The sequence below is a fragment of the Eumetopias jubatus genome, unplaced genomic scaffold, assembly GCF_037043125.1.
Source record: "Eumetopias jubatus isolate StellerSeaLion01/CBP00866 unplaced genomic scaffold, mEumJub1_p1.0 scaffold_7, whole genome shotgun sequence".
Taxonomy (NCBI): domain Eukaryota; kingdom Metazoa; phylum Chordata; class Mammalia; order Carnivora; family Otariidae; genus Eumetopias; species Eumetopias jubatus.
Genome location: NW_028274813.1, coordinates 105,340,143 through 105,354,488, shown reverse-complemented (window position 1 = coordinate 105,354,488; position 14,346 = coordinate 105,340,143). Strand labels below are relative to the sequence as shown.

At 41.0% G+C, this 14,346-nt stretch overlaps 1 non-coding gene across 1 annotated transcript; it reads right to left on the bottom strand.

Annotated features, from left to right (window-relative positions):
* Positions 1–3,702: 3,702 nt before the first annotated feature.
* On the bottom strand, positions 3,703–3,822 carry LOC114206592 (U5 spliceosomal RNA). Its single transcript, XR_003608677.2, has one exon. It is a non-coding gene; the product is annotated as a U5 spliceosomal RNA (small nuclear RNA).
* Positions 3,823–14,346: the final 10,524 nt, after the last annotated feature.

Genomic DNA, 14,346 nt, shown 5'->3' with positions numbered 1-14,346 from the left:
CAGGTCATGATCCTGGAGTCCCAGGATCGAGTCCCGCATCGGGCTCCCTGCTCAGCGGGGAGTCTGCTTCTCCCTCTGACCCTCTTCCCTCTCGTGCTCTCTCTCTCTCATTCTCTCTCTCTCAAATAAATAAATAAAATCTTAAAAAAAAAAAGGTCAGGGAGTCCAACGTTTTGCTCTTATAGCTCCTAAAAGAAGTTTGAAAATACATATTCCTTGTGCACACTTTAAAGATCATACGTATAGTTTCCATAAGATAACTTACAATATCATACATTTAAATAGATATTTTGTGCATTGTAAATACTGATACTGTAAGCTGTTATATCACTTTAAAATGTAGTCAATGGAAGATAAATGCCCAAGAGATTTGATAAGTACCATCATAATTTTTTTTTTAAGATTTTTTTTACATTTGAGAGAGAGAGCGCGCACATGAGCGGGAGGGGCAGAGGAAGAGGGAAAGAGAATCTCAAGCAGATTCCACACTGAGTGCGGAGCCCAACATGGCTCGATCCCACAGCCCCAAGATCTTGACTGGAGCTGAAACCAAGAGTCGGTCGCCCAACCAACTGTGCCACCCAGGGGTCCCCTATTTTAAAAAATTAAATATTTTTAATTAAAAAAACTTGAAAAATTGTTTGTTTACCTAATTCCTTTCTCTTCTCAAACTTTTTTCTACTTCCATTTCACCAAGAATTTAATACAAATATTTTTATACCTGAAAGTGTTTTATTGATAACTCAGTCATATTTCACTAAGACAAAATAAGTACATTAGTTGAATTTTAAAACATTTTCCACGTTGGGGTGCCTCGGTGGCTCAGTCGTTAAGCATCTGCCTTCAGCTCATGATCCCAGGGTCCTGGGACGGAGCCCTACATTGGGCTCCCTGCTGGGCGGGAAGCCTGCTTCTCCCTCTCCCATTCCCCCTGTTGTGTTCCCTCTCGCTGTGACTCTCTCTGTCAAATAAATAAATAAAATCTTTGAAAAAAATAAAACATTTTCCACATTGGACTTAAAATTCTATGCATTAATGTTTTCCTTCTGTATTAATTTATTATTGCAATTATTAGTACTACATACTTGATCCATACAACATAAACATACTACAAATTTTGATAATTATTAAACATAAAGGTGTCATCTTATTGGAAATACATTTCTTAATTAAATGGATGCATGTTACTTATGGCCAGAAAAGACAGGGTTTCTCTCCAATGCTTTTTTTTTCTTTTTCTTTTTTATAGTTGTAACCTAAGAAATCTTGTTCCCATAAGTCAGTGGATGGAAGGAGTTTCAACGGTGTCACTCACTATCACATAATGAACTATTAGTGACAAATGAAGTCCTTAAATTTTGTTGAAAGAAAAGATTTGGAAATCTATTAATTTGCAAAAGAATTTTTAAAATATATATGGGGTGCCTGGGTGGCTCAGTCATTAAGTGTCTGCCTTTAGCTCAGGTCATGATCCCAGAGTCCCGGGATCAAGCCCCTCATTGGGCTCCCTTCTCAGCGGGAAGCCTGCTTCTCTCTCACTCCCCCTGCTTGTGTTCCCTCTCTTGCTGTGTCACTCTGTCAAATAAATAAAATCTTTTAAAAAAAGGAATTTTTAAAAATATACAAAAGAATTTGTTGTCCAGATTCATTTCCTTCCTCCAAATTGATGTAAATATTTCAAATTGACATTTATTGGGAGCCCTGAAAGTTTTTACATCCTCCAGCATTGCGCCTTGGTAAAGTTAGGGTGGATGACCGGAAAAGGTTTACTTTGTGAGGTGCGAGAAGGGCAATTAAGTGAAAAGGAGGCAGGAAAGGGGTCTACCATAGATCTCCTAAAGTCAGCCACCCTGGCCACCTCTCTTTTAAGCCCCAGCCCAGCCCAGCTGCCCTGTGGAAGTGAGGTGGTTTAGTGACTCCTGCCTTGGGGTGTAGATGTTGGGAGCTTCTTGACCTAGGGTAGCAGTGATAGAAATGATTACGTTCTGTGCTGTCCAAAATGGCAGCCACTACTCCCACGTGACTGTTGAGCACTTGAAATGTGACTAGTAAGTCTGAGGAACTGAATTTTAAATTTTATTTAGTTAATTAAATATAAATCGCCAACATGGCCACTGGCTTCCATATTGGACAGTGCAGAGCTAGGGATCCAGCAAGTTCTAGGCTTAGGTTTTCCACTTGATCAATGGACTGAACTGTTGAGAGGAGATGGTGATCCAGTCCTTTTTCTTCTGTAGTTAGGTCAAAGCCTCCCACATCCATAGCCCCCACCATCACCTCCTGCTCCATACTCCAGTACAGAGTACCTACCCCAAAGGCAAATCTGGAGGCATCTGAGAGCAAAATCTTAAAGCAATGTGAAGAATTCTTGGGGCTGAAAGGCAGGATGGATGGTAGTCCCAGATTCACCCCTCTGATTTTGTGATCTCCACCATTCTGAGTATCCATTTCCTCTGGGTTTAAATGAATGTTTTGTCCTGGCTGTCAGCCTTTGGAGGGAAGTATCCCAAGAAAGAGACAGCGGGCAGGAGTTATTGCCCAAGGAGAGACAAGCAAGCCGAGCCTACGAGGTCAGGAGAAAAGCAGTCCAGGTGCTCTGGGTCCATGGATGGTCAAGAGAGCACAGAGTGGCTTCCAACGTGGAGTGGTTATGAGGATGTAACTCAGAGGTGAAGGTGGCTGTGATTTTTGTTTTGCTTTGTTTTGCTTTTCTTTTTTTAAGATTTTTATTTATTTGTGTGAGAGAGAGTGAGAACACAAGCAGGGGGAGCAGCAGGCAGAGGGAGAGGGTGAAGCAGGCTCCCCACTGAGCAAGGAGCCCCATATGGGACTCAATCCCAGGACCCTGGGATCATGACCTGAGCTAAAGGCAGAGAGGCTTAACTGACTGAGCCACCCAGGAACCCCTGTGATGGTTCATTTTGTATTTCAGCTTGATGGGCTAAGGGATACCCAGATAGTTGGTAAACATTATTTTTGGGTGTGTCTGGAAGAGATTAGCATTTGAATTAGCAGAGTGAGTAAAGATCACCCTCATCATCGCAGCGGGCATCATCCAATGCACAGAGAGTCCAAACAGAAAACAAAAAGGCAGAGGAAGAGCAAATTTGCTCTCTGTGCTTGAGCTGGGAGACATATTTTCTACTGTTCTTGGTCTTTGGCACTCCTGGTTCTTGGACCCAGACTTACAGCACTGTCCCCTTTCCTTTTCAGTTTTTCCAGTTTGAACTGGAACTACACCACCAGCTTTCCTAGGCCTCCAACTTGAAGATAGCAAATCCTAAAATCTCTCCGCCTCCTTCGTTGCGTGAGCCAGTTCCTCGTAATAAATCTTTAGGTTTCTCTATATACTTTATTAGTTGGGGTTGGATTACCTCCGAAAGTCAGCTTTAGTGTCTCACTCCGTGGGCTAGAGAAGATACTGTACTGAGAAAATTACTGACAACCCACAAGGTGTGTGGTACGTACACTGTGAATTCAAAACCCCTTAAGTGCAGAAAAGTTACTAACTTCTCGCAAAGTACCATGAAACTCAAACAAAACCATGCTAAGCAAGGAAATAAAAACAAAACAAAGGTGAAAACATACAGCATAAAGGTCGCACAAAAAAAGACACGACTTTAAGCACCAAATTAAAGAATTTTGTTATAACTGGTTGTAATTGCACAATAAAACTTAAATCTTTATTTAAACTTTACATATAGGCCCGTTGAAATAACAAGGCCTACAAAAAATTGAGCTAAGACTCAGAATCGTTTCTCTCCACGGAAATCTTTAGTAAAAGGCGAAAGACTTATACGATATGAAGAGAAACCAGAGTATGAAAAGCAAAGGTCCTAACTCATTTTTTCAGCAAAATGTAACTCCTAAAACGTTGAGGGTGGCTATTTGTCACAGGAGTTAGTGCCTGCAGAAATTTACCCCAGGAATTCTGAAAATAACATCCTCACACTTAGAATTCTAAGACAAATAAGAAAATTTTTTTTACTTGAAAACAGTTATACTGTTCGCAGTGTATTATGGGTATGCAAATGAGGCTAATTCCCTCTACTGACTCCGGAAGTCTTAGTATTCAAAACATTGCTCTGGGGCACCTTTAAGGGCCAAAGCGAAGAGTAAGCTCCCTGACATCTAAATTTTGTCCTAGTCAACTAAAGTCATTCTGATTTTGTCTGTTCCTACATTGGGATTTTGAGTATGATTTGTTTTATTTTTAAAAAGAGTTTATTTATTTATTTTTATTTATATTCAATTAGCCAAGGTATAGTGTTTTGTTTATTTATTCCAGGGGGCCGGGGAGCAGAGGAAGAGGGACTAGCAGACACCCATGCTGAGCCTGGTGCCGTGGTAGGGCTCAGTCCCACCACCCTGAGATTATGACCTGAGCCAAAATCAAGAGTCTGACACTTAATCACCTGAGCCACCCAGGTGTCCCTAAAGATTTTATTCATGAGTAATCTCTATACCCAAGGTGGGACCTGAACTTAAAACCCTGAGATCAAGAACTGCTTGCTCCGGGCGCCTGGGTGGCTCAGTTGGTTAAGCCACTGCCTTCGTCTCAGGTCACGATCCCGGACTCCTGGGATCGAGTCCCACATCAGGTTCCCGGCTCAGCGGGGAGCCTGCTTCTCCCTCTGACCCTCTCCCCTCTCATGCTGTTTCTCTCTCTCTCTCTCAAATAAATAAATAAAGTCTTAAAAAACAAAAAAACAAACAAACAAAAAAGAATTGCTTGCTCCACCAACGAGCCAGCCAGGTACTTGACTAATACAGATTTTTAAAAATTGCAATTCATAATTGCTTATTATTGGTGTATAGTAATGCGATTGACTTTTATTTCTCACTCTTGCATTCAGCAATCTTAAACTCTGGTTCTAATGATTGTAGATTCTATTGGATGTTGTATGTAGACAAGCATATCATCTGAAAGTGACAATTTTGTTTTCCCTTATAAATCTATACTTTTTGTTATTTTTCTTGATTGATTTAACTGGTTGGGAAATCTAATAGAGACATTGGACTGAAGCAATGATAGTGGGTATCTTTTTCTTATTCTGGTCATAGCTTTCATTGGACCACCATTAAGTGTGAACTTTGCTGTAGATAGGTGGGGCTTCATGGGCAGGGTCTATGCAGGTACCCTGTGCTCATAAGACCCCAGGTCTGCAGTCGCTTTCATTAAATTCTTAGTAATTTTGGGGTGCCCGGGTGGCTCAGTCGTTAAGCATCTGCCTTCAGCTCAGGTCATGATCCCAGGGTCCTGGGATCAAGCCCCGCATCGGGCTCCCTGCTCGGCCAGGAGCCTGCTTCTCCCTCTCCCACTCTGCCTGCTTGTGTTCCCTCTCTAGCTGTCTCTCTCCCTCTCTGTCAAATAAATAAATAAAATCTTTAAAAAAATAAAATAAAATAAATTCTTAGTAATTTTGAACAAAGGTCGTGAATCTTCATTTTGTACTGGGCCTCAAAAGGATTCTGGTAGAAACTCTTCCTTTTTTTTTTTTTTTAAGAGTTATTTATTTGAGAGAGAGAGAGAGAGATCACGAGCAGGGGGAGGCGTACAGGGAGAAGCAGACTCCCCACTGAGTGGGGAGCCTGATGCAGGACTCCATCCCAGGACCCTAGGATCATGACCCGAGCTGAGGGCAGATGCCTAACCCCCTGAACCACCCAGGCTCCCCTAGAAACTCTTCTAGTTAAGCTAGTTCCATTCTATTCCGGGTTTGCTGTGATTTTTTTTCTTGTAGTACAGGATGGTATTGAGATACTCGTAAGTTTTCTCTTTTAATCTATTAATGTGGAAAATTACATTCACAGATTTTCTATGATAAATCATCCCTGTGGTCATAGCCTCATAGCCTGAACTCTATTCAGCAATCATGTATTTTTAAATACACTTTATTGTTTAGAAAAGTTTTAAATTTACAGAAAAGATCTGAAAATAGTGCAGAGATTTCTATATATCGCACACACATTTGCCCCATCACTAACATATTATTACTAGTATGATACACTTGTTATAATTAATGAATCAATAGTTTATTCAGATTTGTTTAGTTTTTATCTAATATCTTTTTTCTGTTCAAGCATCCTCTCCAGGATACTGTATTATATTTAGTTCTCATGTCTCTTTAGAGTCCTCTCTGGGCTGTAAGTTTCTTAGACTTTCCTTGTTTTGATGACCTTGATAGTTTTGAGGCATACTGGTAAGATATTTTGTAGAATGTCCCTTTATTGGGACTTGTCTGATGTTTTTCTCATGATTAGACTGGAGTAATGTGGTTTTTTAAAAAAGATTTTATTTATTTATTTGACAGAGAGAGAGACACAGCAAGAGAGGGAACATAAGCAGGGGGAGTGGGAGAGGGAGAAGCAGGCTTCCCGCTGAGCAGGGAGTCGGATGTGGGGCTCGATCCCTGGACGCTGGGATCATGACCTGAGATGAAGGCAGACGCTTAACAACTGAGACCCCCAGGCACCCCAAGGGGTAATGTGTTTTTGAGAGGAAAACTACATAGATATATTGCCATTTTCATCACCTCATTTCAAGAGTACATGATTTATGATTTATCACTACTGATATGATATTAATCACCTCCAGAGAGGAGAGGAGCCTGGAGGTTGAATCAATGGCCAATGATTTAATTAATTGTACCCAAGTGATGAAGCCTCCATAAAAACCAAGAAGGATGAGGTTCAGAGAGCTTCAGGATTGGTGGATACAAGGGAGATGCAAGGGAGAGCAGTGTACCCACAGAGAGTATGGAAAGCATCCCTTCCCACATACTTTGGGCTATGTATCTCTTCCACATGGCTGTTCTTGAGTTATATCTTTTTATAACAGTAATCTAGTAAGTAAACTGTTTTCCTGAATTCTGTGAGTCATTCTAGCAAATTAATCAAGTCTGAGGAGGGGGGGTCCTGAGAACCTCCAATTTATAGTTGGCTGGTCAGAGGCACAGGTGATAGCCTGGATTTGCCATTGCAGCAAAAAATTATGAGAGATGCAAAGAAACAGATAAGTATGACCTATATGTTGGGAAAAAAACAGTCAACAAAAACTGCCTGTGAAAGCAACAAGATATTGAGTTTAACAGAAAAAGACTTGAAAGTAGCTATTACAAATATGTTTAAGGAAGTAAAATAAGGTATGAGGACAATGTTACATCAAATAGAGAATATTAATAAAGGGATAAAAATTATCTAAAAATAAACAAATGGAAATGCTGGAGTTGAAAAGTACAGTAATTAAAATGAAAAAATTCACCACAGGGATTCATAGTAGATGTTAACTAGCAGAAGAAAGAACTAGCAAACTTGAAGATAGATCAATAGAGATTATGTAATCCAAAGAAGAGAGAGGAAAACAATGAATAAAAGTTAAGAGCCTCAGAGAAATGTGGCACACCATTAAACACACCAACATATGTGTAATGGGAGTACCAGAAGGAGAGAAGAGAGAAAGGAGCAGAAAAAAATATTTGAAGAAATGATAGCTGAAAACTTACCAAATTATAGAAAAACAGTGATTTTCATATCCAGGAAGCCCAGTGAATTCCATAGAGAATACATTCAAAGAGATCCACTAACAGACATATCATAGTAAAAATGCCAAAAGCCAAAGACAAGGAGGGAATATATATATATTTTTTAATTTTTATTTTAAATAGTCTCCATGCCCAACATGAGGCTTGAGTTCACAATCCTGAGATCACAAACTCTGCCAGCTGAGCCAGCCGAGCGCCCCAAGGAGTGAATCTCGAAAGCAACAAGAGAAAAATAAATCATCACTTACAACAGAACCCAAATGAAGTTAACAGCAACAATGGCAGGCAGAAGGCCCTGAGATAACATGTTCAAAGTGCTCAAAGAAGGGGCACCTGGGTGGTGCAGTCGGTTAAGCATACAACTCTTGGTTTTGGCTCAGGTCGTAATCTCAGGGTTGTAAGATCGAGCCCCGAGTCCCAGCTCCATGCTAAGCATGGAGTCTCCTTGGGATTCTCTCTCCCTCTCCCTCTGCCCCTCCTGCTCATGCTCTCTCTCTCTCTCTCAAATAAATAAATCTTTTCTAGAAAAAGTGCTCAAAGAAAAAACTGCCAACTAGATTCCTGTATCCAACAAAACTGTATTTTAAAAATGAAGGAGGGGCGCCTGGGTGACTCAGTCGTTAAGCATCTGACTTGGGCTCAGGTCATGATCTCTTGGTCCTGGGATTGAGTCCTGCCTCTGGCTCCCCACTCAGCAGGGAGTCTCCTTGTCCCTCTCCCTCTACCCCTCCTCCTGCTCATGCTCTCTCTCTCTCTCTCAAATAAATAAATCTTAAAAAAATAAAAAGCAATTATATAAAACAACATGTATATAATGTATTGTTGGATCTATCACATAGAAATGTAATATATTTGCCAGTAAGAGCACATAGAGTTTGTGTGGAAGCAAAGCTGTATTGAGCTAAAGAAATGTCTCCGGATGGTAACTGAAATCCAGAAGAATAAATAAAGACAACCAGAAATGATAAGAAGAATATTATAACAAAAGTGATAAATATATACTTGTTCTCATTTCTTCTCTCACCTTCTTTAAAAAGACATAAAATTGGGCGCCTGGGTGGCTCAGTCGTTAAGCGTCTGCCTTCGGCTCGGGTCATGATCCCAGGGTCCTGGGATCGAGTCCCACATTGGGCTCCCTGCTCCGCAGGAAGCCTGCTTCTCCCTCTCCCACTCCCCCTGCTTGTGTTCCTGCTCTCGCTATCTCTCTCTCTCTGTCAAATAAAATCTTTAATTAAAAAAAAGACATAAAATTATATAAAGTAATGACGATAACAATGTTTTGTTTGGCTTGTAACATTTATAGGTATGATCTAACAATAAGACTACAAAAAGGGGGTAAGGAAAGAGAGCTATATAGGAGCAACATTTTTATATATTACAGGAATTAAGTTAGTAAAAATCTGAAGTTGATTCATAAGTTAAGGTATGTATGGTAAGCCCTAGAGAAATCATTAGGGAAATTACTTAAAAAATCGTTTGAGGTCTTAAAATGCTAAATTAGAAAATATTCATTTAATGCAAAAAGAAACCAGTAAAAGTAAGAATAGAGGAACATAAAAGTTATGAGACACATAAAAAACAAAAAGTTAAATATATGTTCAAATATATCAATGATAACATTAAATGTGAATGGATTAAACAATTCAACCAAAAGGAAGAGATTGTCAGACTTGATTTAAAACAAACAAACAAACAAACAAACAAACAAGATCCATCTATATTCTGTCTACTGGAGACATGCTAGATTCAAAGATACAAATAGATTGAAAATAAAACCTGGAGGGTGCCTGGATGGCTCAGTTCATTAAGCTTCTACCTTCTGCTCAGGTCAGGATCCCAGTGTCCTGGGATTGAGCCCCACATCAGGCTCCCTGCTAGCAGGGAGCCTGCTTCTCCCTCTCCCTCTGCCTGCCACTCACTCTGCTTGTGCTCTCTCTCTCTCTTTCAAATAAATAAAATCTTAAAAAAGAAAAGAAAAGAAAAGCTGGAAAAAGATATATCACACATATAGCAAACAAAAGAAAGCTGGAATGATTATCCTAATTTCAGACAAAATAGACTTTAAAACAAAAAAAAATGTTACTAGAGATAGGGACATTTTATAATTTAAAAAAGGCCAATCCATCAGGAAGATATAACAATTATAAACAAATAAGCACCTAATAGAGCATCAAAATACATGAAGCAAAAACTAACAAAAATGGACAATTCAACAATAATAGAGACTTCAATATTCCACTTTCAATATTAGAACAACTAGACAATCAATAAGGAAATGTAAGATTTGAAAACATTGTAGGGGCGCCTGGGTGGCTCAGTTGTTAAGTGTCTGCCTTTGGCTCAGGTCATGATCCCAGGGTCCTGGGATTGAGCCCCGAGTCAGGCTCCCTACTCAGCAGGGAACCTGCCTCTTCCTCTCCCACTCCCCCTGCTTGTGTTCCCTCTCTCACTGTCTCTCTGTCAAATAAAATAAATCTTAAAAAAATAAAAAGAATGAAAAGAAAACATTGTAAGCCAACTAGACCTAATAGACATCTATATAGAACATTTGATCCAACAACGGTAGAATATACATTTTTCTCAAGTGCTCATGGAACATTCTTTAGGATAGGAGTATGGTGAGCCCGAAGACAAAGCTCAATAAATTTAAAAGGATAGAATACAACAGTGTTCTCTGACCACAATGAAATGAACCTAGAAATCAGTAACAGGAAGAAATTTGAGAAACTCACAAACAGGCAGAAATTAAATGACACACTCCTACATAACTAATGTGTCAAGAAAGAGATCAAAAGAGAAATTAGAAAACACTTTGAGATGAATGAAAATGAAGATACAACATATCAAAGCTCATGGGATGCAGCTGTACATCCCATGTGCTTAGAGGAAATTTTGTAAATGTGTAACTTACAAATTTCCTAAAGCAGTACTTAGAGGAAAATTTATAGATATAAATGCTTACATTAAGAAAAAAGGTCTCAAAACAATAAATGAATAGGCCTCAAAGTAATAAATTTTCACCTTAACACACTCAAAAAAGAATCTGAACAAGCAGAGAGAAGGAAATAAAAAGATTGGAGCAGAACTTAATGAAATAAAGACTATTAAATAATAGAGCAAACAATGAAACCAAAAGCTGGTTCATGGATAACACCAACAAAAGTGACAAACTTTTAGCTAGACTGACCGAGAAAAAAGAAGACTCAAATGTTTAAAATCAGGGGCACCTGGCTGCCTCAGTTGAGAGAGCGTGTGACTCTTGATCCCAGGGTTGCAAATTTGAGCCCCATGTTGGGTATAGAGATTACTTAAAAATAACATCTTAAAAAAAAAAACCTCAAACATTTAAGGGGTGCTTGGGTGGCTCAGTTGGTTAAGCATCTGACTCTTGAGTTCAGCTCAGGTCATGATCTCAGGGGATCGGGCTCCACATCCGGCTCCAGCGCTCAGCTCAGAGTCTGCTTGGGATTCTCCCTCTTCCTTTGTTCCTCCCCCCACTCATGCTCTCTCTCTCTAAAATTAAAACAAAACAAAACAAAACAAAAAACCCATTTAAAATCAGGGGTGCCTGGCTGGCTTAGTTGGTAGAGTATATGACTCTTGATCTTGGGGTCATGACTTTGAGCCCCACACTGGGTATAGAGATTACTTTAAAAAAACCTTAAAAAAAATCTAAAATCAGAAATGAAGTAAGGGACATTACTACCTACCTTTTGGAAGTGAAAAGAATTATGGAAGAATACTATGAACAATTGTATTTCAATAAATTAGATAACAGGTGAAATAGTCAAATTCTTAAAGACTCATGCTATCAAAACTGACTCAAGAAGAATAGACATCTGAGTAGACCTATTACAAGTGAAGAGATTGAATTAGTAAAAAAACCAAACCAAAACCAAAAACTACCCACAACAAAAAGCCCAGACTCGCCTGGCTTTACTGCCGAATTCTACCAAACATTTAAACAAGAATTAATACCAATTTTTCACAAATCCGTTCAAAAAATAGGAGTGAACACTTCCCAACTCATTCTATGAGGCCAGTATTACTGTGATTTCAAAACCATACAGAAACATCACAAGAAAACTACAGAGCAATATTTTTATGAATATGGATGCAAAAGTCCTCAACAAAATGCTAGCAAACCTAAACCCAGCAACATATAAAAAGAATCATGCACCTAAGTATGCGGGATTTATCCCCCAAAATGCAAGGTTGGTTTAACCATCTGAAAATCAATTAATACACTTATATAAAAGAAAACAAACCCACATGATCATCCTAATAGATGCAGAAAAAGTACTTGACAAAGTGCAACACTCTTGCATGAGAAAAACACTCAGCAAACTAGGAATAGAAGGGAACTTCCTCAACCTGGCAAAGGGCATATGTGAAAAACCCACAGCTAACATCATGCTCAAAAAAAGTATTCATGCTTTCCTGGTAAGATCAGAAACAAGACAAAATATATGCTGTCACTTCCATTCAACATTGTACTGGAGGTTCTAGTCAGGGCATTTAGGCAAGATAAATAAATAAAAAGTATCTGAACTGGAAAGAAAGAAGCAAAACTATATTCACAGATGACAGGATCTTATATATAGACAACCTAAAAATCTACAAAATAACTATTAGAACTGGTAAACAAGTTCAGTAAATTTGGAAGATATAGGATTGATATATAAAAAGCAATTATATTTCTCTACACTGGTAATGAACACTCTAAAATGAAATTAAGAAATTATTCCACTCACAATACCATGAGAAAGAATGAAATATTTAGGAATAAATTTAATTAAAGAAGCACAAGACTTATAATCAGAAAACTACAGAACACTGCTGAAAAAAGTTTTAAAGATCTGAATAAATGGAAAAACATCCCATGCTCATGTACTGCAAGTACTAACTGCATAGGGTTTGTTTTCAATGTGACGAAAATGTTTCAAATTGACTGCAGTGATGGTTGCATGTATCCGTGAAGATACTAAAAACTATTAAATTTTACACTTTAAATGTGTGAATTGTATGGGCTGTGGATTATATACTTCAATAAAGCTGTTTTTTTTAAGTTTTTATTTTAATTCCAGTTAGTTAATATACAGTGTTATATTCATTTCAGGTGAATAAAGCTGTTTTTAAAAAATATAAGAAGTAAATAAACAGGGGCTCCTGTCTGGCTCAGTTGATCTCAGGGTCGTGAGTTTGAGGCCCACGTTGGGGTAGAGATTACTAAAAAATAAATAAACTTAAAGAAAGAAAGAAAATAAACACAGTGATAACTCAGCTTGCTTTGTAGAGTGCCCAGACCCTGAGCATTGCATCCCCAGAGTGGGTCCCACACCCCGTTGGGATGTGGGTGTTTCACTATGATTCTCATTTCATGCGTGAGAAAACATACTCAGAAAAGCAAATTCCATGTTTTCATCCAACAATCCTTGAGGCCAAGGAGTTGGCCTTGTCTCAGAGGCCACAGTGAAGAAGCGGAATAAAGGAAGGTTGCCAGGTCTCCTGCCCACTGTTGCCGGCTCTGCCTTTCTGGGCCTGAACTTCAGCAGCCATGTTAGCTCCTGGGTCCCACGAGGTCCTGGGGGCACCAGGGGTCTTGTCTGAGAACGTGAGACTCCAAGACACTTGTTCGTGCGTCTGGACCAGTCTGGGCCTCATAGCAACCAGGGGTTTGATGTGGACTCCTGGGAGCAGTCCGCTTTCATTGCCTGATCTAGGAAGCCCTGTGGTGTCGGGGCGGTGGGGAGGGGTCCAGTATTACTGCTCTTCCTCCCAAAGTCATACGTACAGTCCAAAGTCATGGACCACCTCTTCTCTGAAGCCAGAGCCCAGCTCAGCCTGGACGGGGAATCCGGAGGGGAAGTTCCTCTGTCAGAAGATGCTGGGGTGTGGGAGTGGGGGCCAGGATTTTGAGGGGCTTCTTGGTCTAGGAATTAGCAATTACCTGTGCTTCGATTTCCAGGTGACCATGAGGCCAAACTGGGGTCTCCTCTAATGGGGTTGTGAATTGGGAGAGGGTATGGGAGTCTAGTCCCTTCCCTTCTGCAGGGTTAGGTCAACCTCCCCTCTGGCCTCCCCCATTATTTGTCTCTCCAGGCTCTCTTTCTGAGAGGACCCCAAAGAAGGATCTTGCTGACACCTTGTCTGAGAGGCCAGAGACTGAAGCGATGCAGTGAATTCTGAAGGCTAAGAAACAGAGGACAGGTCTTTTGGTTTTTAGATCTGGATGTGAATTCCAGGTTCACCCCATCTGGCTGTGGGACGTTGGGCAAGCAGTGCAGCACGCTGAGAAGCAGTTTCCCTGGGTGTTCAACGGCTCCTTCTGCGCAGTCCGTTTTGAGGGAAACGTTCAGGAGGGAGGCGGTAGGTCATCGCAATTTCCCAGGCGAGACAAGCAGGCTCAGCCCGCGGAGCTGGGGACAAAGGCAACTCCAAGGGTGGGTCAAAGGGCGCCTGGGTCCGTTCCCAGCCCTGGCTTCTGCGACCACGGCACGCAGCGGCGTGAGCGACTCCACCGGGCCGCACGCCTCGCGTCCCGATCCCGTCGGGTCCCGCAGGGCGGACACACCCGGCGCCAGGGAGGGGGCGGGCGCGGGAAGGGGCGGGCCCTCGGCTGGGCCGCGAGGAGCGCGGAGCAGCGTGGGGAGCGCGGCCGCCAGGGGAGGTAGGCCCGGGCTCGCAGCCGGGCGCGGGAGTCCATCCGGCGGGCAAGGAACGCAGGCGGCGCCAGGGGCAGCCGGGCGAGCGCCGGGGCTTCGGCGGTGCGGGGCGGTAGGCGGAACAGGAAGGCACGCGC